General features: G+C 39.7%; 2 protein-coding genes across 5 annotated transcripts in view; one reads left to right on the top strand and one right to left on the bottom strand.

Moving 5' to 3' along the window:
* Nucleotides 1-20,841, bottom strand: part of LOC109464095 (deleted in autism protein 1 homolog) — a 35,550-nt gene extending 14,709 nt beyond the window's left edge. The window contains exon 1 of one of the 3 annotated variants that reach the window (XM_019761026.1): nt 20,512-20,841. The gene's annotated coding sequence lies outside the window, so the exon portion shown is untranslated. Of the gene's footprint in view, nt 1-2,934; nt 2,999-10,666; nt 10,877-20,511 lie in introns of those variants that run through there. The other 2 variants (XM_019761027.1, XM_019761028.1) reach the window with 2 other exon arrangements.
* The window catches only part of LOC109464094 (COPII coat assembly protein sec16-like), a 32,619-nt gene extending 10,066 nt beyond the window's left edge, over nt 1-22,553 (top strand). Inside the window, exons 12-13 of one of the 2 annotated variants that reach the window (XM_019761023.1) lie at nt 22,388-22,459; nt 22,532-22,553. The gene's annotated coding sequence lies outside the window, so the exon portion shown is untranslated. Of the gene's footprint in view, nt 1-22,387; nt 22,460-22,531 lie in introns of those variants that run through there. The other variant, XM_019761024.1, reaches the window with a different exon arrangement.
* The last annotated feature ends 2,494 nt before the right edge of the window (nt 22,554-25,047 follow it).

Genomic DNA, 25,047 nt, shown 5'->3' with positions numbered 1-25,047 from the left:
TGCGGAGTGAGTCCTTACACCTGGCAATGGAGAGTCGTTTTCTACCTTCTCATTCTTTCTTGTGAAATCTCTCGATCACTCGATATCTTTAGATCTGTGCTATACATTTATATATATATTATATATGTGAAATCATTACCTTTCTAATTTGCCAAGGGTATGTTTTTGGTAGTGTTTGTGTTTGTGTGTGTGTGTGTGTGTGTGTGTGTGCGTGTGTGTGTGTGTGTGCGCACGCATGTGTGTGTGTGTGTGTGTGTGTTTGTGTGTGTTTGTGTGTGTGTGTGTGTGTGTGTGTGTATTCTTCACAAAACTTGGTATATTATCATACTGTAATTCACGTCCAAGGTGTGCGTGTGTGTGTGTATTCTTCACAAAACTTTGCATATAATTATAAACTAATTACATATAGGAAATACACACTGTACTTTTCTTTAAGTCCAAGGTGGCCCCACCCATCACTTAAACTTGGTCCTTGCAATTCAGCCCTTGGCTGCAAAAAGAGAGTCTGTGGCCCACCTAATAATAATCTTCCAGGGATGATTTCCAGGTTTTGTTTATGCGCCCTGCTGTACGTGTTGTCCACTTACAGATAAGCCTTATCTTTCCCCTCCTTCTTTTCCTAAATATAAGTTCAGGCTGCTTTGACCCTAGATTGACCTAGAAGATAGTCTATCTACCATGGACAGTACCTAAAAGCACCCTTGGGGTTAATTAAGTTTACTACTGGATCAATGATGTCCATGTTATCTTGAAAGTTCATCTGTGTCAGTAGAAGTCATAGTATGAAGCAAGTTTGAACTGTAAATTTGAGACACAAAACATTGGATTTACAGACATTTTTGACTGTACAACTCCAGTCTTTGTCATTGAATGAGCAATCCATTCAAATTTGGTTGAGTTCAATTTCTCCTGTTGGAAATTACAGTTAAAATGTGCTTCGTAATCACAAGCTTCGTAGTTTGATTTAAGTTAAAATGAATGTGTAAGTCATTTGGTATGTTTGATAAATTCTCTTTTTGAAGGCTTCTGATTTTTTGGCAGCCCTTTGAATTCAGTGTGGGAACCTGGAGAGCATTTCTAGGATTAAGTCGAAGACTTTAACATATGTGGAACACTGTTTTTACTGGAAGTGTTCCAGTGCCCTGGAGCCTATACATGTATTGAATCAAACAGCATGTTTCTACATGTGGTGCGCAGACACGGCGTATGACAACTTATATTCCATTTCAGGACTCGAAATACTTTTTTCTGCATACCTGCACTGGTGCAGGTAATATGGGAAATTACAATGTACTAGTATCTTACCTATACCAGACAAATTTTACCAGCATTTAATAACAGTATAATAACATATAATAACAGTAGTCACTACCTAATACTAGTAATAGCAAACTGATATCTGTATGTGCTTGTCAAAAACCAATTCAGCCCACAAGCCAATTGGTTAATATTTGAGAGGCCTATAAGGTAAGATCCGGGTGATTATTGTTCACAGGGCTTAGCTACGATGGGGGTAGTGGAAAAAACAAGCTTGACCTTCAAGTTTGACCTTCAGGGTCACAGTCATGGACATATATTGCAAGATTTTCCAACTCTTTTTAACGTACCTAACTGACTATCTTATACATGTAGTATAATTCCAGGATTCACCAGAGCAGCAGAAAAAAAGGAACAAATTTGATAGATTGAACAAAAAATATTGTTCCTATAGAGTATAATTTTCTTGTTGGTCCCAAATTATGTCATGCAAAATATTATACTTCTTACCTGTATTGTACGTAAAATGTAGTTCGGGTATGAGAGAGAATAAGAGAGAGAGATGGTATGCAGGGTTCTAGCTAGGATTTAATTTTAGCGTAGTGGCACTGGCCGCATGATGAGGAAGCAAAGCGGAGCTCTTAAAAATTTGAGCTTAAAAAGAGGCCATTTAATTTGAGGGATACCCAAAGGGAAAAAATGTTATTTCTAAGATATGTACAATGTATCCTTGATTTTTCACATTTGATCTGGCATTCCTGAACAAAGAAATAGTCACAATGCCCCTATGCTGTATTAGAAATTAGCATAGGGGGGAAATTTAGTGTAGGGGGTCAAAATTATAGCGTAGGGGGGAAAATTTAGCGTAGGGGGTCAAAATTATAGCGCAGGGGGCCCCTACGCTACTTTGCACTAGCTAGAACGCTGGTATGTTTTTAGAGTAGATTAAGCCCTTAATCTGAGTTCAACACTACTTTTCCCAGGCCTAACAGCTTGCAAACTCATGATCCAGTTGTTTCCACCCTTCAACAAGTGTCAATCAGACTCCAGCAAGTTAAATAGCCTCTCCAGCCACTGCTGTTCAGGCAATCATACATGCTCAAGGGTAGAGAACTGATACCACCACCACCCACAGAACACTTCACATGACAACCCTGGCAAAGTGGGACTCGGCTAAATGTTCTAGCACACTGTTGGCACTGCATTTACATGTACATGTACCGGTATACTACATGTAGTATAGCTAGCTATTGGCACAGTATTTACATGTACTGGTATATAGCTAGCTAGTTTCTTTGATTCCTGTATAAAAATTCATCCATCCATCCATAAAAATCATTTCAACAATAGTATTTTTGTAGAAATTGTCGTCATTTCAAAGGTAGGACTGAGACTAACTTACTAGAAATGTGGAATTTCTTACAGTTAGACCTAAAAGGTAAGTAAACAACATAGTACAGTATAGTATGTTAAATGTGTGAACCTTGCACCATATGTTAGTATGTACAGTATATGCTAAACATGTCTTCCTCCATACCTATGCACAATGTTATCACTTCATGCCATCGGCGCATAGTCTAAGTTGAATCACAGTGTACATGAACGTGCCTACCTCAAAAACAGTATAAGCTGAAGAGATAGACACTTCAAGCTTCTATAAGGATGGTTTAAGCCTACCTCTAATACAGGAATTCCTTCCCTGGAAAGAAAAGCGAGGGCCTGTAGTACCCCGCTGATGTTGGATCCCGTGGTATTCACACAGGGATAAGTCACATGGCAACTTGACCATGGCTCTGATCAGGGCCAACCCAAAGCTTTTACATGGTTCATGGTTCCAGTGCAGGAAATGGTGCAGTGGCCAAGTGGGTTGAGTGATTGTCTTGCATTCAGTAGGTCGTGAGTTTGATCCCCGGCTGAGTTATACCAAAGACTTTCAAAAAATGGTACATACTGCTTTCTCTGCATAGCACATAGCATTTGAAAAAGAGTATGGGAGTTGAACACACACCACTACCAGTGGACTACAATATTGTGTATGGAGGGGAAATAATTGAGATGTCCATGCGCAATGTATATACACTTTGTTGTTGTCCGCCTTTTGAAAAAGGACAAGCAAGCCAACTGCCATGAGTTGTTCTGTGTGAAAATGCTCTTGTATGTGATCTGACCCATAGAACAAAATCTCCCTGCCCTGTTGCCTTGTCCCTTCTTTATTAAGCCCTGCTCTCATAAGTCAGAATAGCCATGAACCATTTTCTGAGGTCCACAAATCTCTGGCACAGTTTGGATATGTGGGTTTCATCTGGGAATAGGCCAGCTGAGGACGCCAATGCAATTATCCTTAGTGACAAACGCTTTCTTGGAAATGGACCAATATCCAAAACGAAATACCACTTACTATATAGATACAGTAGACAGACAGACTGGATTTGAAGTTGCCAAAGGAAAAGACATAAAACCTGAATTTCCTGAGCAGAAGTGTTGTTTGCCTACTGCTGGAGTGTCAGCCTTTGTAGCTTTCGTCCGGTAGCGGATTGTGGGGAGCGGACGGAAGCTAGAAAGGCTGACACTCGGGCTATTGTTAGCCAGGAAATGTCATTGGATGTACAATGTAAACATATAGAAGAAAATTATACTTAAAAGGGGGCCCGCATGCCCTTTTCCGTAGAGCGTAATCGGCCGTTTTAATTCTATGTAATGCGTTGAGGCCACTTGGAATTTATGGCAAAGTGTTATCGAGAGGTTTCCGAATTCAGCGTACAGCGTTGTCAGGACCCCCCCCCCCATGCAGGCCCTCTTTAAAAGTACACAACACAAGAACCCCATGTTTTATTTCCTAAATTGTGGTTAATGTTAGTTTAGTCTACACTTTGCTAGAAACTGTTACAAGTCTTATTGCAGGAAGAAAAGTAAACTTTTTTTCTCCAAGACTTGTAGAGGCATAGATAATTGAGACATTTTCCACAAGATGGACTCCAGGTTTATCCATCAATCATGATAAACAGGACAACATGTGGACAATAGCTGTCAGCAGCTCCTGAAGTCATTAATCAAAAGACTTTACTGCAACATAGACAAGTTTGTCAAGCAACAGATAAAATGTGTATCATTTGAAATGCAAGAGTTGTAGAAATAGTGCTTATTTACAGGATGGTAAAACTTGTTTGTGAACAGCCAAAACTATCTTGTACTGTAAATCATGATTCTTTCGCAGTACTTTAATATTCACGATTTTTGCAGTTATTTCTGTGAATTTATCATTACTGTGAAGGGGATAATTTGCCAACTTTCTGTCTTCTACACCTGCCGCCATTGCGAACATACACTGATGATGCAGTTCAGTGAACATGTCACTGAAAGAAGAAGTTAAACTGGTACTCACGACAAAATTTCGGCTCAGAGAAGCTTCAGTGAACATGTCCTGTTTTCATCAGACTGCAAAATTTTGCTGCTGCAAATATAATTATAAAGTGACTTACAGTATCTTGTATTTATGGATTTCTTTTGCCTTTAAAAGGAAATGTTTTTCTGAGGTAGGTAGATTCAGACCCTGACCTTTGAATTTCGCATTACAAAAACTTCCCTCATGTACAGACCCCCATCTCTCCCTCCTGATTTAACAGTCTTCATTACCAACTTTCAGATGTGCCTGCACAAACACCCACCCACCCCTGTAGTGTGTGATCCCAGGCTTTGGGAGAAGCTGGTAATACTTGGTGGTGATAAGATCTGAATACTTGACTTTGATCCTTTAGTAATGGAGGGATTGAGGCAGCCTAGGGGACGGAAGGCAAAACAAATAGGTCTCGATGCGTTCCATATCCCACGGATTCAAAGTTCTGAGACTTCAAAAGCAGGGATAGAAACGCATATGCAGGTTTAGTGCAGGTGAAATTGGGGCAAGCAGGTATTTTTGATGTCATATTGCACCTAACCTAGGACCAAGACAAAGCCAGTCCCGGACATTTCGATGTATGACCAGCAATGGCCCAAAACAGCCTTGTATTCTTCAAAGTAGCATCATTGAATGAAGACAGCAGAGAACTTAATGTAAATTAGAAATTGTGCTACCAGGTACAAGCAACTTATTTTTCCAAACTTTTCAATTCTTTTACAAAGTAAAAGGCAACTGTAGTGCAGGTAAAACTTGCCCAGTGCATGTAAATTCGAATGTTGCATGCAGGTGTGCAGAAAAAAAAAATACTTTGAGCGCTGCCCTGACAAGTGTAGTGAAGTGCACGTTATAAGGTAATTGTCATCCTAGGATCACTGGAAAACCTTTGGGGCACAGCGAGATTTTAACTGCACAAAAGGAAAGGCGGCTGAAAGACTATAATTACAGTGGACTTGAATCTAAACCCAAGTCATTGAAATTTAAGAGATGGGGGCCTCCAGGTGTGTGAAAAAGTACTGGAATAACATAAGGAGAAACTGCGAATCTGTACACAGGTGTAGAACTTACTAGCCTGCGTGCCAAACCCATAGCACACTGGACATAAAGTATCTCACTGAGATCGTGTCCAGTGTGCTATGGGTTTGGCACCCAGGCTACGAACTTACTGGATAGGAACATTTTAAAAGATAGTCCTGGAATAATAATTATCTGTGGTCTGACGAAGAATCATTGTGGACTTTAAGCTCTGACACCCCGGTAATTTATACTTCCACTTGCCAATCACATCTACAAGTGAATTACATGTAAATGGTACTCTCCAAGCAGAGGTTTGGGTTTTGGGGGTATTTTTAGCTGTTTTTAGGCTTTTTTATCGGGGTTTCTCTTTTGCACTGAATTGTTGGGTTTGGTGGGAAAAAAAATTCAGTGCAAAAGAGAAACCCCGATAAAAAAGCCTAAAAACACGCTAAAAATAACCCGAAACCCAAACCTCTGCTTGGAGAGTATGTAAATGGCACATGTGGCAAATCAATTGTTCCTAATGGTCATTATTGTTTCTCCCACTCAAAGAAAAGGATGATAATGGGGACTGAAAACAATCTTTTAAATAACAATCTCACAATTAGGTTTTTAATGATTGTAGATTGTATGGTTGTAGAATATAGTATAATGCTAGAAGTAGATATAGTCTCACATACCATTGTATTCTCTTTCTTATGTTGTTTCTAACTGCAATTAGCCCTCGGGCAAATACTTGCAATAAACTTTCTCTTTAATGCATAATTAGCCAATTAATTGTCAATTGGTGTGAACAAAAAATCATCAATTGGGTAGCAGCAGCTGGTTTGTAGGTAGTTGATAATTTATGTATGTAAACAGGATCCAGGACTGTTGTTAGTACAACTAATGTGTTTGGAGAAGTATCATAAACTTCCTGTGGGGTCAGAAGGTCAAGTTGGCTCTGTACCAGACTGTAGGGAACACATACATGTATATATGTATACTGGGACATTGGTCAAGGACAGACTTCTGTGAAATAGTTTAACCTCCTTTCCAGTGATGTAGTTTTGCCTATAATATGAACCTTTATTCTATGATAGCTACATATATTATATATACACAGTAAAAACAGCTTGGTACAGGTACCAGACTGTAGGTACCATACATGTATATACTGGGACATTGGTCAAGGACAGAATACTGTAAAATAGGTTAACCTCCTTTCCAGAGATACATGTAGTTTTGCCTATGATATGAACCTTTATTCTATGATGGCTACATATATATATATATATATATATATATATATATGCAGTAAAAACAGCTTGGTACATGTACCAGACTGTAGGTACCATACATGTATATACTGGGACTTCAAGGACAGAATACTGTAAAATAGTTTAACCTCCTTGCTTTTTCTAGTTACTCATATATATATTGTGTTAATGAGTTCTGTTAGTTCATTAGTGACGCTGAAGAAGAGTGGTGGATGTCACTCAAAACATCCAGAAATTATCTCCGTAATTTATCCAGTTACTGTAGTAGAGTTTGAAATTCCTATGACTAGTATGAGTATTGTTTACCTGTTCATCAGCATTTCCAGAGATATAGTTTTGCCTACGATGTTCGATGTTGAACATTTATTCTATGATGACCATAGCTATCCAGAAGAAAAGGCTTCTCTCATTTCCAAAGCTTTCAATAAGGTATGCTGTTATTTCCTGTCACCTTGAATGATGATATTTGTATACTTAGAGTGATGATATACCTGTGGCCTTTAAATAGTGGCTGTTGAGAACATAACTCTCAATTTGGTAGAAAAAATGCAAATAGGAATGTTGTCATCTAAGGCCACACCAATTTAATTTGTTGGTTCTCGGATTTTTTCAGAAAAAATATGAAGCGACAGGGCGAAAAAAAATAAAAATAAAAACAGGCCTAGGCATCCTATTATAGTCCCAAATGCTTCGATTAGAGCCATGAAGTCAACACAAAAGGCTGGGATAAAATTTGAAACAATGAATTTTGAACTTTTAACCAAACCACTGCATTAAAAGATTGAAAAACTGTAAGAACTAGGAAGAAAAGGACTTTCCTCAACTGTTGGGAGCAAAATATGAGCATTTTTTAGTTGATTCTGAACCAAAATCTTTTTTTTTTTTTTTGCAAATCAGAAAAAAATGAAGAGGTGAATCCGAGAACTAACAAATTAAATTGGTGTGGCCTAACCCTGCCTAACTCCTGACATGTTATCAAGTTTTTAGTACCGGTAAGGTTCTTCGGTCTGCACTTATATTAAGGTTTGTGTGTCTTACCTAGCTAGAAACATGCCAACATAACTTCTCTAAGCCATATGGCATACTGCGCAACCTTAAAGTTTAAGAGTGTACTTTCTTGGCACCTCAGTTTTAGTAAGTCCAACTGTCTGGTCAGTAAAAGTCGGAGGACTGGAAAGGTACAGACAGAATATTGGTATTTTCTCATACACAACCAGGGATTCTTCCTACCTTGCTTATATGTTTCGATGTTTATCAGACACCTTCCTCAGAGCTTCTGACTGGAGTTCTGCCTCTAGCTGCTATATGTAGCCAATGTAGGTGGCGCTTTTGCGTCGAGAACACAATCCAAATTAAACGTAGCTTAAAGTTTGTATCTCCCACCGTCCCGGTTCATCACTGCATAGGGTTGTCTTTCTTATCCAGACTGCTTGTTTGATCTACTGTATACGGCCTGTATTGTCCTCTCTGTCAATCACCTTGGCCCCTTCCCAGTCTATCACACAGTTGTTTTGGGGCTATATGGAAGAATACCTGGTTATGTACAAGAAAATCCCAGTATCCTATGTTCTTGTAACTTCTACTAACCTGATGGAATTATTTTCGAAAGTTACAGACAATTCTCTCCTTGCTCCAGTTTTCTTTCGGGCTATATGGAAGAATACCTGATTGTGTATAAGAAAATTCCAGTATCCTATGTTCTAGTAACTTCTACCAACCTGATGGAATTATTTTTTAAAGGTACACGTACAGACAGTTCTCTCCATGCTCCAGTTTTGTTTCGAGCTATATGGAAGAATACCTGGTTGTGTACAAGAATCTCAATATCCTATGTTATACCAATATATTATATAATGTCCTTGGTTGTACCAACCTGATTAAACTACTTTGGAAACGTACAGACAGTTCTCTCCATGCTCCAGTTTTCCCCAGCTGACCTCATTAGCACAGTCAGAAACCTGAGCACAAGCTTCACTCCCCAGTGAACCGGAGGTATGTGGTCTTGGCTTCAGTAGGAATTACAATTGGATGTGCCAGAGAATAGTCACATACCAGTAGCAACTGAGTACAGCTGGAGCTTAGGGAGCTAGGGACCATGAAGCATCATTATTTTAAGGGGGGGGGGGCTCTGTGAAAATGTGAGTGGGGGATGAAGTATAGGATAGAAGATTTAAAAAAGACAGAGATATATTTCAGTGAATTAAAGAAAATATTGCAGAAACTTCTGATAACACTTTAAAGCCATCTACATACCTTGATACTGTAATTCTTGATTATTTTTGTAGTATTTTATATTCACGCTTTTCGCGTTCACTTCTGCAAACTGTGTACAACAAACTTATCATTACTGTGAACAAATGATTCACAGTGCTCCCATTGCGAACATATAGTTTCGTGAAGTTGTCCATTTTTCTCAGGCCACGAAAATTTGCTACCACAAACATGAAGTCATTTACAGTATCCTTTGCTAAATGCATCCTCCAGATCAGGCTAAGTGGGGTTGGCTTTACCGATCTTGATCTGTCTCCCTGAAGGTTGCTGCTGAAATGTTCTGAATTCTGAGTGCTGCACACATCAAAGAGGATAGAAATAGACCCATTACACATGGTAATTCTCTGTCACAAATTCTCCGAAAGAAGGACCCTCGAAAGAACTGTAGCTGACTGTATAGCTGATAATGCTAATTACTGATAATTATTCCTCAGATTTTTGCACCTTACAGAAAGCCTTAGTTCTATCAAGGAGGTTGATTTTAAACTTGCTTGGCTCTATTCTAATAGGTAGATTTGAAATGATGGAATTTTACAGTATATTTATTGATACTGCCCTGCCAATTTAATTCTGTCTTACAGGCTAGCTACAGCCACCAAAAGATCTGCTTGGAGATTAAGAAAATGCCAATTCTGTAGCGTGAACCATGATTTTTCATGTTGCAGAAAAAATAATAATATTAAGGGCTGTTGCAGTGGACTGTATTGAGTTCATTCAGGCAGACAATTAACAGAATGAAGTAGTATCAGGTTGGCATGCAACATAATTTGTAAGACATGCCATATACTAGTAAATCTAATAAGGAAAATTCTCAATACACATTTGCTGGAAGCTAAACTTAATGATTTTTCAGCAGAAAAATTATCAACATAATTATCAATTGTGTCTTCTTATCAAATATGGTTATGAATATATTTGTCTGAACATTAGGTAAATGCAAAAATATTGACATGACATATTCTAGATGGATATTTTTTCTAATAATTCTATACCTGTTGAAGAGAACTAATTAATTGGTTATATAAATTTAAAAAAAATTAAAAAGAAAATGGTTGTTGATGCATATATCTAACTCTTACTACCAATTCCAAGTTTACTGTAATTTATTCCTGTACACACAACTGTTGTGATGGGATATTGTGATGGAAATTTTCTAACGATTCAGACGTAACACAGGATATCCTGTCCTTAAATCCAACTAAGAAGGTTTAAATCTCATTTAATCCTCCTTTATCCGACACACAGTATGTATCCCACCTTCCTGTACCTGAGCTCAAAACCTCACACTGTACACCTATCCACACGTAACAGCCATCAATCACCAGACCTTGTTGAATGTATCTTTTCCCCCTCCTCTCCCTGCATTTGAAATGCCATGTAAACGTGAACCCACTCTCACCAACAATAGCCACATGTATACCAACCCTCTTCAACCAGACACCTTCTTACTGTATAATTATAAACCTACCTCTTCTATTCCTGTGACCACCTCTTCCCAGAGCTGTTCTCTACAACGTTAGGAAGCAGCGAGGGTTAGGTTATCCTTTCCGTAACCACTTAGTATGCAGGGCAGAGGGTAGGATGGATGTTGTGTTGCCAACTCTGTCTGGTTCATGCTGCCTGGCTGCATGCATAATCTAATTGTAACTTCCCTCCAGGGAGGCACTGTGGGATGGAAACTCTGGATAAAGAGCGGGAGATTCCATTGGAAATCTGGAGGGGGGCTAAATTTGTGTACTTTAAAATTCTACTAAGTGTTTCTACTGATAAAATAGTTATCGAAGTTTTACTTATATTATATGTATGTTATATGTGTCTCTTTTCTCTTGCCTGTATATGTCATGGAATAATTTTGGTGATGATGAAATATACCAATGCTGAATGGTGGGGGTCATGTCAGAAAGCTACATTTGTAGCGGCTACTAGTATTTAGTAGATGTATACTCAGCTACATGTATACAGTGTATATATTATCATAACCTTAAACTAAGGAATAATTTTTGAAAACCTCTAGGGGCCCGCTTGTTTTACGTACAGTTGTTTTGACAATTTTCTGTCCTGGCTCTCAATTGTAATCCCACTACCATGATTCTCCCATTATCTTTGCCCAATCCTGTTACAGGGATTCAGCCTTCAGAAACTGAGCAGGAGGAAATTTTCTGATGCAACCGTGGTAACAGGGTTATGGGCATTATTCTGAGGCCTGAACGCTTGCATTGTTTTTGCTACAGCGTATACAAAGTATGGAGAAAAACATGGCAATGTTTAGCAGTGTCACTACATTGATCATTTGATGTGCAAATGAAAGTGTCAATACACAATGAAGTAGTTTTTTTTTTTTTAACTGAATTCAACATCATTTTTCCCCAACCGGGGGTTAGATGTGCTTGCACCAGGTACAAGTCTTTTTTTGAAGCAAGATTTTTACGGCTGGATGCTCTTCCTAATGCCAACCCAAACCTAGTAGGGCCCACGATCCCTCTAACTGTTCTAGTTCATCATATTATTGCTATAAGTTATAACTGTTATATGTGCAGGTTTGGCAATAGTTAATACAAAATTATTTCAGAGTAATAGTTTAGATTTATACTCAAGATCTTTCCCCTTTTGTTATGTAAAAGTTGAAGAAGAAGAAAACCGATTATTTGACATAAGAGCCCATTTTGTGTCACACCTGAAGTGAATTAAAGAATTGGTTACCCCTGGTAGTACTGATAGATTTAAACACAAGAAAACATTCAAGCCCCTGTTCTTGCTTAGACAGCTTGATAAAGTTCAAGAAGCCGCAAGACTCACACAATTTATTTTGCAAATTTCCATAGCTACTTCTCCTTGGGGTCTAGCCTTGTACAGGTTTCTCCACTGAAATATGGTTACTTAGTTACCTAGCCCTTATCTCTCTCAATTCTGTTTGGTCAGGGCTGCTTCTAATTGATTGCTAAGACCTCTTGGTCCTCGTGGTTTCTACTTTCAAGAAGGGTAATTATACTTGAGCTTGCAGCTGTTGTCAGAATCTAGTTGTAAACATAGGGAGGTTTGGTAGACGCCAGGCTTGACTTTGAAAAAGTCCACCTGCATGTTTCAAAACTTTTCCTTGTACCTTTCTGAACCAAAGAAGTAGACAAATTTTTAAAAGTCTTTAGAATTACATGTACATCATGTGATATTTATGAATTACAATGATGAATGATATTTCACCAACTGTCCATTCTTTTGTAACTACAGTCTACGTAACTTCAGAGGTTGTGTTTACCAATGAATGCAGACTACTGCAGCTTGTTAAAATGTGGACCATAGAAGAGCCTCTATCAGGAAGAGGGTTAAGTTTGTGTACTTTTTGGTATGTGGGGTTCTGCCCTTCAGTGAAGTGCTTGTCACTCCCAACAAGTCACAACCTAACAGAAATAACAGTGCTTGCATTTCTAATAGTGAAAGTTTACTATTAGTTCTGTGAGGTTGATGTAGTCCCCAGATTTGATTTGATTTGAGTTTTTGAGGAAACTTGACTTTGAACTTCAATCTCTGATTGAACATTTTCTTAGTGAGGTTGCTGTAGTCCACAGAGCCGACTTGAGTAGGCCTGTTGGAAAGGAAACTTGACTTTGAACTGGTCCTTACACCATTTTATCCCAATAATTTTCTTAGAAATTGTGCTGTCATAAATTTCTAATCCCTGACTTGTGATTTAAGTTTCCTAGTTCTGTGAGGTTGCTGTACTCCCCAGAGCTGATTTGAGTCTGCCTGTTTTTGAGGAAACTTGACTTTTTTATAACGGTTACCAGCAGTGCTAAGCCAGTCAATGCATTTTCTATTTTCCCCTTAATTTCCTTACAAATCGTGCATGCATTTTTAATGATTTCTTATCCCTGACTTGTGATTTAAGTTTTTTAATAGTTCTGTGAGGTTGCTGTAATCCCCAGAGCTGATTTTCCAGGGCCTGTTGGTGAGGGAACTTGAGTTTGAACTGCTGCCAGCAGTGTCCTTACTTACTGCATCTCCCTGTGTGGACCAGGGTAACACTGTTATCAAGCAAACTTGAGTTTGAAAGTTTTCCTGGTTCTCTGAGGTGCTGTAATCCCCAGAACTGATTTTCCAGGGCCTGTTTTTAAGGTAACTTGAGTTTGAACCGCTGCCAGCTCTGTCCTTACTTACTGCAGCAGCGTACATGTATGGACCTGGGTAACACTGTGGCACAGTGGGCCAGTTTTCAAGCAAACATTGTTTGAAAGTTTTCCTAGTTTTCTGAGGTGCTTTATTCCCCAGAGCTGATTTTCCAGGGCCTGTTGGTGAGGGAACTTGAGTTTGAACTGCTGCCAGCAGTGTCCTTACTTGTAAGTCATTGCAGCTCTGCGTATATGTGTGGACCCAGGTAACACTGTGGCACAGTGGGCCAGTTTTCAAGCAAACATTGTTTGAAAGTTTTCCTAGTTTTCTGAGGTGCTTTATTCCCCAGAGCTGATTTTCCAGGGCCTGTTGGTGAGGGAACTTGAGTTTGAACTGCTGCCAGCCCTGTCCTTACTTACTGCAGCCCTCAGGGTACATGTATGGACCCGGGTAACATTGTAGCACAGTGGGCCGGTTTTCAAGCAAACTTTGAGTTTGAAAGTTTTCCTAGTTTAGTGAGCCTGATGTAATCCCCAGAGCTGATTTTCCAGGGCCTGTTGTTGAGGGAACTTGAGTTTGAACTGCTGCCAGCCCTGTCCTTACTTACTGCAGCCCCGGGTACATGTGTGGAGCTGGGTAACACTGCCGGGCAGCTGGAATGCAGCTCAGAGAGGAATGTGGAGTGGAGCTCTCAACCCTGCCCCACTTCAGGGCCCACCAACAGCACAGAGCAAAATACTACATTAGCTACTCTCCAAGCAGAGGTGATGCTACCAAGGAGGTTCAAAAAGGAGGTTCCTTTATATGATGCTACTAATATCCAAGCAGATTTTTTGGTGGCTGCAAGAGACAGTGTCAAGTTGGCTTGCTTGGCTATCCTAGCCTAGCAAAGAAAAGCTTACAAAATACTAGTAGTAGACAAAATGTCTAAAAAGGTTTTACAATTGTCCAAAAGAGCCTAACATACAGTATGCTTAGAGAGTCAGAGGATAAAAATGTAACAATACCTAGTCAGCTAGTGCTCAAAAAATAAAAAAGTATCTAGTGCTCAGGACAACATGATGGAGAGGAGGACACTACCTATAAAATACACTATTAAAATGCCCTAAAGCAGTTATGGAGGGAAGAGTGATTGTGATGCTGGAAATTGTATATGTTATAATTAAATCATATTATAAGATTTATGAGAAAGGCAGTTATTGCATGATCAAATATCTGAGACTGATACAAGATTTAGATGCTGTAGTGCTGCATACTAAATGTATTGAGTATATACATTGAATTATATTACCTAACTTTATTATAATAAAATCGTTATTTACACTCCAGAATATACATGTTGTCAACCAATATTGCATTCTATACCTTTCTGATCATGATATTAGAATTATAGGAATCAACTTCACTACTGTATAAACTACCACCTGAGATTTTTCCCTGGCCAAGTAGTTTATAGTCTACCGTGTGCGCAGTAGGTGATGTTATGGGTGTGCTGTGTCTGGCTCCAGCCTTGTTGGTGGCCCATGTTTATGTCTGCACGTTTTCCCCTTCCTAAACACAGGTTTTTACAGTTTCCACCTTCCCATCTTTCCTTCTGGCAGGAGAGAGATTAGAGCACTGTAGAAGTCAAGCTGAGGTTTAGGCTTCGGCTTATTTTTGATGTGTTTTTAAGTGTTTTTATCGAGGTTTCCTTTATTGTACTGGTATCTTTCATAGCTAGTGGCAAATGGATACTGTCTTGCATACTCTATCAAGTTTGATGCTGTCTTGCCTATTTGATACGGTCTTGCCTTAGCCTCCTTCGCAGACTTGTTGGGCGTCGGCATTACTTTTTTTTCTGTGAGCGACGCGAGTAATACTAGTATGCCGCGAAGGGACGATTTGCTGCCGAGGGAGTTTTTTGCGAATCCTTCTCTCCACGGTAAAAACTCCTTCGAAGGAGGCTAGTCTTGTCAATTTGATACTGTCTAGCAGCCACCAAAAGATCTGCTTGGAGATTACTGCATACAATGTTGTAATGGAGAGAGATTAGTGGCACTGCAGAGGTCTTCATAAGGGACCAGGTACTTACTGATGAATCACTAGGGAGATACTAATAACCCACACAGGGAAAACTCATGGACAGTTGGTGCAGGTGGAATAGATCAAACAACAGAGTTCAAAGGGTTCTCAGAAAAACATAGAAAAGACAGAAAACTCAGAGAAGAGCAAGAAATAGTCAATGCCTTTAACTCAGGTACCAGAGTTATCAACCAAGGATTGAGGTGTTTAAAAACTCATTTTTTTTCCAAGACCTATTGTAGAAAGAAACTCACTGCCCCCAAGTACAGTAGGGGCATCATCACTAGATAGCTTTCATGCCCGTATCCAGGATTTTGAATGGGGGGGTTCTTCCCACTGCTTGAGGGGACGAGGTTTCTAGGGGGGTCCGGGGGCATGCTCCCCCGGAAAATTTTGAAAAATGAACCTTCTAAAATGGCATTTAATGCATTTTTGAGAGGATTTCCAAGAAAAAATCAGAGATAAATTTTTATTCAATGACAAAGGGAGCAGTTTTTCTACGATTCCAGTCCATCTTTTCAAGAAAATCTTGGACCTTTACATAAAATGTGGACCAAAAAGTGGACCTTGACATAAAATGTGGACCAAAAAGTGGACCTTTACATAAAAAGTGGACCAAAAAGTGGACCTTTGAGCCTTGTGGGGGGGGTTCTTTGCTACGGGCATGGCTTTGAATGGCATTTACACATATGTACGTGTGTAAAGGACCAGGTGTAACTAGGTGAAATATAGCCAGCTGCCACATCTACGAGTACAAGAAGTGCAAGAGGACATATTCCTTCACTACTACGCTTTAACTTTACCCAAACACAGGACGTGTGATGTAAACTGACAAGTAAAAGGTATTATTTGCTGATCTTGTGTGAATGCATTAACAAGTGCATTAGGAGGTGAAGTTTTTCTGTTGGGTATAAACAGATTTTGTAATCATGGTCAAAACCTGCGTTCAAGTTCAAGTGAACGACTCTGACTTTGCGTCTAGCGCTTGAAGGTTGTTCTTGAGAACAAATGAAGCCATTGTTCAACATGGGTTCCCCCCTGTAAGCAGCCGGTTGACACAGGACCCACCCCCCTTTAACTTTAACTAGGGGCTAAACACTCCAGACTAATGAATAGGTAATTGTCTATTAGCGCAGCCCCTACTGATTGTTTGTTTTTGGTGGCTTTGGCTAACATGTTTATGTCTACCAGCACAGACTCAAATAGAAGGGCAGGGTGACCCCAGCTGACCTGGCTGGCTCCTGTGTCCTAGCCTACTCCAGGCCTTCCTATATGGGGGTACGTTTTGATTGTTGTAGGGAAATAATAGCCTCTACCAGGCTTTGGGAGGCGGCTGCAAAGAGTAGAATTTGGGCAAATAGAGCAGATAAACTTTCTATTATTTCCCAATAGAAAGTTTATCGCAAATACTTGCCCGAGGGCTAATTGCAGTTAGTTACAAACAACATAAGAAAGAAAATACAGAGGTATGTGGGACTATATCTACGTCTAGCATTATACTATGTTCTACAACATACATGATACTAGTTTTACTGGGTTTTACTTCTTCTTTTTAGGCAATGGAAGACGAATTTACCCACTTCATAGCCTCCTTTGGGAGGCGGCTAGAAAGAGTAGAAATTGGACAAATAGAGCAGACTATCTCCCTTGGTATGTTATATCTCTATTTGGCCGATTTCAACTCTTTCCAGCTGCCTCCCAAAGCCTGGTAGAAGCTAGGGAAATAAGTGGCTAAGAGTAAGGACAGTCAGTCCAAAGAAGGCAAATGAACACTATGGTGGCCAAACTCTCCTGGCCAATTATTCTCCCTATATTTGGCTAAATAGTACTGTTCTTGTCATCTCCAAGCAGATCTTTAGGTGGCTGTAAAGACAGTATCAAATTGGCAAGGCAGTATCCATTTGCCAGGCACTTACAATGCACCATTTACCAACATATGGCTCACGTAAAAAAAGATACCAACTGGCTATAACCTCAAACATGTCAAAAGTAAGCCAGATCCTAACCCTCTGCTTGTAGAGTACTGTTTTGAACAGAAAGTGACAGTGTCTCTGGTGGAGACTACTACTGCACTGTCGATTGTACTCCAGCCTAGACTTATTACATTAAGCCTTATGGCCTCTTTTATGGACTCTTTTATAGACATTACAATGTTGCCCTGATTGGAAACACAGGCCTCTCGCTCCAAGTTACAGTACATACTCTAAATCTTGAAACTTTTCTGATGGTTTTATTTTCGAGGGGAGACCCCAATACTACAAATTGATGATACTAGGAATATGACTTTCTTGTATGATTACTGTACCTAATAATCGTTTCAACCCTGAATTCAAAACAAAGTGGAAACCTCCTTTTCCCTCCTACCATAAAATTGAAATTAGACGCATGTACAGTAGCAGAAAACTCAATTAATCAGAAGTACATGATAAACCAGACATCACGAAAATCCGTCAACCGGTTCTTGAGTTATCCTCTTTTTAATATTTTCAAACAGATAGCCCTGCAGTTCCATAGCAAGCCGCTAGGGGGCCCAAACTCACGTCACTTCTTCCCCGGCACAAGAGCTACCTACCACCCAAATTTCGTCACCCTAGCATGTCTAGATCATGAGATATCAAAACCGGAAGTTCAGCTGCAGTACCATAACAAGCCGCCAGGGGGCCAAAAATCTAATCAGTTCCAGCTCTCATCAAGACCTACCCACCTACCAAATATCAATATAATCCATCTAATCTTTCTCGAGTTATGCTGTTGACACACAGACAGACACACACACGGCCACGAAAACATAACCTTCTCCAATTCTTGGCGAAGGTAACAAAGTAAGGATCCCATAGACTATAGATGAGCTGCAGGTCAATGATCATAAACCCAGTTAGAAAGAATAAAATAAAACCCAGGAACAATTCCAATTCCCCTCCAGTGTTTCAGGCCATGTTTTTTTGAATCAGAATGGAGAGATCTTGTGGGTATTTAAATCATTTCTCCTTCCTCTTTTGTACTGCTAAGCCAAATTATTCAGAGATGCATTTCCATTTTCCGCAATTTGGACCAATTTGGTTGCTTATCAGATGAATGAAAAAGAATATAAACTAGAGGTCTTAGGTACAAGTCGGCATATACTTGTACCTGTACCTGTAACTATAAAGGTACATGTACAGGTATTAATACCATACTCACTAGACATCATCACTAGAAAGCTTTAAACAACTCCTGCAATCAAAAGTGCAAATATTGTGTGTAACAATTCGTTCGATGTGATATAGCTAGCTGCCGCCGCGCCGCGTGCCTGCGAAGCTGGTGTGTTACGCCGAAGGGCGGTTATACCGGCTATAGAGATACAGAAGCTGGTGTGTTACGCCGAAGGGCGGTTATAGTATTATACCGGCTATACAGATACAGATACAGATTCACACATACCTAAGTAATGGGACATGTTCAGGAAATGGCCAACACTCCTTCTCAATTATACTGATTTATAGCAGGATTAGAACCTGACTGCTAACGACAAACAGTTGTGAAAGTGTAAGCTGTTGGCAAATAGCTGCTAAAAAAAGCAATATATCCCAGCTGGTCTCCCCTGACTGTGAACTTGTGAACCTGTGCACCTGTTCAAATGATGCCACACCTGTTTAAAGCATGCACACCTGGCTTTGGTGCACCTGTCAGTAGAAACCTTGGGGGTTGGTGCAGCACATCTGGTAGAACGTAGCCTCTAACAGGCTTTGGGAGGCGTCCGGAAAGAGTAGAAATTGGCTAAAACCCGGTAGACATTTACACTAGCCAGAGCGAAACTTGTATTCTGCTTGGCATTTCGGTAGAACATCTCTTTTTGAGGTCATATTCGCTTATTTAAGGATGACATCTATAGTCAATAGAAAGTGTAGAAATTGTCCAAATAGACAGTATAATATGCCCGGGGGGTTGGTCTACTAAAGGAGTACATTTACCACCTTTCAAAAATGTACTCCTTCAGTGGAACAACTCCCCTGGAATGTTATCCGTCCGTCTGGTCAATTTCTACTCTTTCCAGCCACTTCCAAAGCCTGGTAGAGGCTAACAAATTACCAGCTACTCTGGGGGTAAAGTCTATGTACTGAACATGACTGAGCCTTATATACTCTAGTAGCAGTAATCCTACTGAAGAAGAGAAAACAAAAACCCTGCTGGGAGACCAGCGGCAGGAATGTGACCTCAGAGGGAGAATTTCGTCTCCACCAGACTAAACGTGTGCGGCTTCAAAAACAGTAAAATTTAGCCAAATAGAGGAATAATTGGCCAAGAGAGTTTGGCCAAGTAGAGTTCATTTGTCCTTCCTGTGGACTGACTGCTATGGCCAATTATTCTTCCCTTTTTTTTGCCTACTTCTACAATCCGTACCCCCATAGAAAGGCCTGATGGAGGCTATGAAGGAGTATTAGTGATTGCTCCCTTTGTACATGTAAAAGGAGGGAGGGGGGCATTATGTAATATATGTAGTATGTGTATCTACCAGGATAAATACTTACCTGGCATTAAAAGTAGGACATCACACGTAGATGTTAATTATTGTGTCTAGACCAATGCAGGATAATTATGTGTTTAGCCGCTGTCAATTGTTATTGATACATCTCTGTATGCCCTTGCTTCAATTATTTATAGAGTGTCGGGGTTGCTACAGTATTCAAAGCTGGAACGGTGTCAACATGATACAGGCTACATCCAGGGAAAATATAGACAGCTCTGTCAATAAGGCTTGCTTCTTGGTACATGGGCTGTTGATCTTCTATTTATAGACATCCAATGTAATCTCGTCACCAAAACAAGCTACATGTGTGTGCCCTGATATTATGCCAGGAGAAAGTTGTTCAAGAAAATAACCTCCTAATCTAGAAGTAGAACATAGAGGCATATGCAAGCTCTTCAAGACTGGTTTGAAAAAGTACCAAATCCTAGTTTGCAATCTGGCTACTATACACATCTGTGCAAGAGCATATTTTCTGGCAGTCTCCTTTTGATTTTCTACTATTCCTTCTATTCTCAGCTCTATACTTAAGCCAGAAACAAACTGCAGATGCTGGCTGTACAGAATACATTCCTGGTGGTGCCATGTGTCTAGCCATGTGCACATCATGCACCACCCTCAGTATATACATCATGATGACTTACCATATACTGTACTACAGCAGACTGTGGCCAGCTTGGACAGGCTGCATGGTCACTACACATCCAACAGGGCTCTCCTCAGCTCAGTAGTAGCTACATCTCCTGTTCACAGCTCGATTGTAGTCCTTGCACAAACTATCCGTGTTTTGTCAATGTTGCTCGGGCGATTAGCAGATCAGTTGTTACGTAATGCACGCGGGAACACCGTCAGGCATTGTGTGTCCTGTCCTCACCCATTCAGCAGTGCAGCACCAGTGCTTGGCTTGCCCCAGTTTGTTTTCCTTTCTCTCAGAACCTCTTGTGTTTGCATATGTCAGTCCTTCCCAGGCAGCCGCTGGGTTGTACCAAAGGGGCAGGGAGGGGCAGGGTGATAGCCTCTTGGAAGAGACCTGATAATTACTTCCATGTATCTCTTGTTCTAGCCTCTACCCGGCTTCAGAAGTGGCTGGAAAGAGTAGGAATTGGCCAAATAGACAGAACTTGAACATGCCAGGGGAGTTACTAGTAGTCCGCTAAAAGAGAGAGCAAAATGTTCTCTCCTGGCCCGTCCATTTACACAATTTCTACTCTTTTTAGCCACCTCTGAAGCCTGGTAGAGGCTACTCTTATTCCAGTGATATAATAAATGGACAGTGTTTGCTTCATTACAGTATAGTATCTTTAAAGATGAAAAAGTAAGTAAGTAAAGATGAAAATTTAAATGTGGCATTTGCTTTTTGGGATGCTATACATTTTCTGGCACAGGTAAAAAGATACAAAGATAAAATGCTTGCACTTTTCTTAGAAAATGAATGAACGTCTTTCACATAATTATTCCCCCCTCTTGAAAATCTAAGTGGGCCAGTCCACTTGCCCTAGACTGGACCTTGACCCTTCACCCCTGGGGATTGTTCCCACATCTCTTGACCCTCCTGCGGGAGGGAGTTAGCCTAACACCAAAACAAAGGCCAACCCTAATCCCCGGCCTAGTGTATTCAGAGCAGTTGAGCCTAAGAAAATTCCTTCTCTGAAAGGGAGCATGAAAAGAAACGGAAACAATCGCTGCCCCTTGTCAAGCCTGGAGACCTCCATTGTTACAGGGTTCCCAGAGGTCTACCTTCTGTTCAACACCTGTAGGATCAATGGGCCATTGTTCTTTACAGCAGGGGCTTAAAAATAAGGATTGAACTTGGGGAATTTCTCTTAGTGGATGATGTGGAAGACAGCTACTAAGACTTAGCTACTGAAGTTACTGTCAATCCATGTTCATATACCGTTATACATCATCTATCATATCCCATAAATACATAATAAGGCTTTTTTTTGCTAAATAGATAAATGCATTTTCAGCCTTGTTAATACAGTGTATGTTAGGCAGGTCTACATGTATGTACATGTCGAAAGTCCTACATTGTTTGAATGCACATAATAGCTGTAAATAAGTTATTATAACACTAATCTGGCAGATCTAACATTTACAGTTGAGTGTGCGTTTGATGTTTTGGAATAATTTCAAAAGCTGCAGCAGGATGAGACTGTATCCGTGACACATTTCAAGGGTCATGTCTTGTTGTGTCTGCAGTTTTGGGACTGCAAACTGCACATTAGCCTTCGCAACATTGTAGTATTTCTTTACTGTAGCTGTAAAGTCTACCACATCATTGCAGCTAAATGTTAACATCAACCCATCATGTTCATATCCCATCCATGGCTTCTTTGCTACTAGTTTAAAGATAAAAGTGCCCTCTTTTGTACTTAGGTGGTACTGCAGCACGCATTTTGTATTGCTTTTGCATGTAAATGCAGCACACAAAGAAACTTATGACATTCACCACAAAAATTATACCTTTGTTGTTTTGCATTCAGTTGATGCTTTTTTTGTTTTCTTTGTGTTTTTCAGAACAGTGATGGGTACGAAATACGGAATATGGGGCTTTTATGACCACATTCTCAACAACAGTAGATGACTGATATAGTATAGTAGGCATCCTTCCATCTCGTGAGATGATGGTAGCACTCTAGATGTCCTTCCGTTGTGACTGATAATAAGGACAATATCTACATATTAGATGGCTTCATCTCTTACCCAAGATCTGTCTTATTGATTCTTCATATATTCTGATTAACAGATATTAAGCTTACTACAAGTGGAGACTTAAGAGACTGTGGCATTTTAAACAGCAAGAAATTAGTTATATGTACGTGTTGCTAAAGTAATATATAACTTATCTAAATAAGTGCTGTGGTTTGAATAAAGGATAAGGCAAATAAAAAATCTATCTGTGATATGTATGAATGTGTTATTGGTAAAAGAAGATTCATGTAAAAGTCTAAATTTAGATTTGTAGGTTTTGATAGCTAGTGATATTAATAAAAACGTAAATGAAATATTTGTGCATTCGAGTAGATAAAAATGAAGAAATTTATATGTGGATTACTATGATTTCATTTAAGTTGTAAACCATAAGAGAAATATGTGCATAAGGTTAGTAGGTTTAAAATAAATATATATTTAGATAAATCTTTTCAGTATATGTAAGGGACTTGATAGGAAGTTTGATATGAGAGTTTATATAATACATTTTTTGTATGTTGTGGATGTGGTTGATTGCAATTCATTTTGTTGTTCTCTTGTTGATGTAACAAAAATTGTGTAATAAAGTTTGAGAAGAACTCATTAAAATTTTCAAAATACATATCAGTAGTATTTTCTATTTGTTGGTAATGCTGGATTTTTTAATCATAACCAGACATTTCTTGGCTTGCAAATGGTTAAAAAAACTCATAATCAATATCAAATGGGGGACTTCGGATTGGTCAATCATGTCTATATATGAGGGCCTGCAAGGGGGGGTAGTGATTACGAAATACGCAAAATTTTTGCCGCCTATTACGAATTACGTTAAAGTCTCAGAGCTGATTACGACTTTAGGATTTGCGGCTAATGTCCAATTACGAATTACGTTGATTTTTGGGGAGGCTGCCTACGGATTACAAAGTCTAAAACAGCCTGATTACGCCTTACGAAAAAGGGCTTGCAGGCCCTCGTATATTAAGCTATATTGAGATGTACTCTAAAACTCAATACCCCACACAAAGACAACGCAAGCACATACATACATAAGTTGGCTTGAAGGTGTAAATATTTTTTCAAACAAATCAAGGTGTACAAAATCCATCTCATATAGCAGCATCACGCAGATAGATGTTTGGAACACTGTTACTAATACTTCTGTGAACCGACAGACATTATAATCACATGGCTTGTCAGTCTCTTATTCTTCGATGCAGACTTTGATACATAAAAAAGAAAATATATGGTACAACTGCAGTTGAGTGAATGTAAAGTGCATTGAAACAACACAATTGAAGGTGACGTAGAAACAACATACCAAACTTGAAAAAACCTATGAAGAAGTGACACCATATTCGAAGCAGGTACAATGTAGTTAAAGAAGCACACTCCACAGTAGAAATCTACTACCATTAGGCATTGCCAGCATTGTGGAGACTGGAAAGAGTAGAATTTGGCCAAGTAGACAGATAACATGCCAGGGGTGTTAGTCTCCTAAAGGAATACAATCTGTAGAAGTTACTGTACCCCTTTAGTGGACTTGCTAAGCTTCCCTGGCATGTTGTCTGTCTATTTGGCCAGTTTTTACTATTTCCAGTCTCTTCTGAAGCCTGGTAGAGGCTACCAGAGCTGCCTCTGAAGCCTGGTAGAGGCTACCAGAGGACCACACCTCAGCGTTTAAAGGTGTTCCCCTGGTAGTAGGATAGTAAGCCAGGCCTGTGCCTCCTGTTAGCAGGAGAAACCCCTAGTCTGGGCACAGGGTTGGGGTTACTCTTCCAAAAGCTGGTTATCGCGCCTGCCTTGGAGTAGGCATCCTGTAGCTCTCGGACACAGTGCACGCGGGGCTTCTTTGGTTGTTGTTTCTTCTGTAGGGGATCGAGTCAAGCGGGAAGAAACAGTTTCATTGTTTTGCAGACAGCAAAATGGAGAGACATGTTCTTCCCTCTGACTTGCTCACATTTGTATAGTGATGGATGAAATTTGAATTGTCTTATAACTTTTAAAAATTGCAAATCTTGTAGCCTCTACCATGTACCAGGCTTTTGAAGGAGCTAGAAAGAGTAGAATAGGCAGATAACATGCCAGGGGAGTTGGTCTGCTAAAGGAGTACAAACAGAAGTGGTAAACTTTTAGCGGACCAGGTCCCCTGGAATATTATCTGTCTCTTTCGCTAATTTCTACTCTTTCCAGCTGCTTCAAAAGCCTGGTAGAGGCTTAATATCTCTTGGCTAAAATCTGACTGAGCTCATTTCTCCTGTTGGCAAAAATGCAGTCTCACATAACCAAATGCATGATAATTAAAATGAACTTGTCAAAAATTTGACAGAAATGATTTTCCTGTTAAAATATGCCAGATCAGAGAGAAGAACATCTCAGAAAAGGCTTCACTTTTAGAAAATTATTATGATCATGCATTAAATTAGATAGAATATCTGATAAATGTCACCACTTTTTACAACTTTATGCAAACATAAACATTTGCCTCT

The sequence above is a fragment of the Branchiostoma belcheri genome, unplaced genomic scaffold, assembly GCF_001625305.1.
Source record: "Branchiostoma belcheri isolate BF01 breed outbred unplaced genomic scaffold, Haploidv18h27 scaffold131, whole genome shotgun sequence".
NCBI lineage: Eukaryota > Metazoa > Chordata > Leptocardii > Amphioxiformes > Branchiostomatidae > Branchiostoma > Branchiostoma belcheri.
Note: the sequence above shows the minus strand (reverse complement) of the source record. Positions and strands in the feature narration are given on the sequence as shown.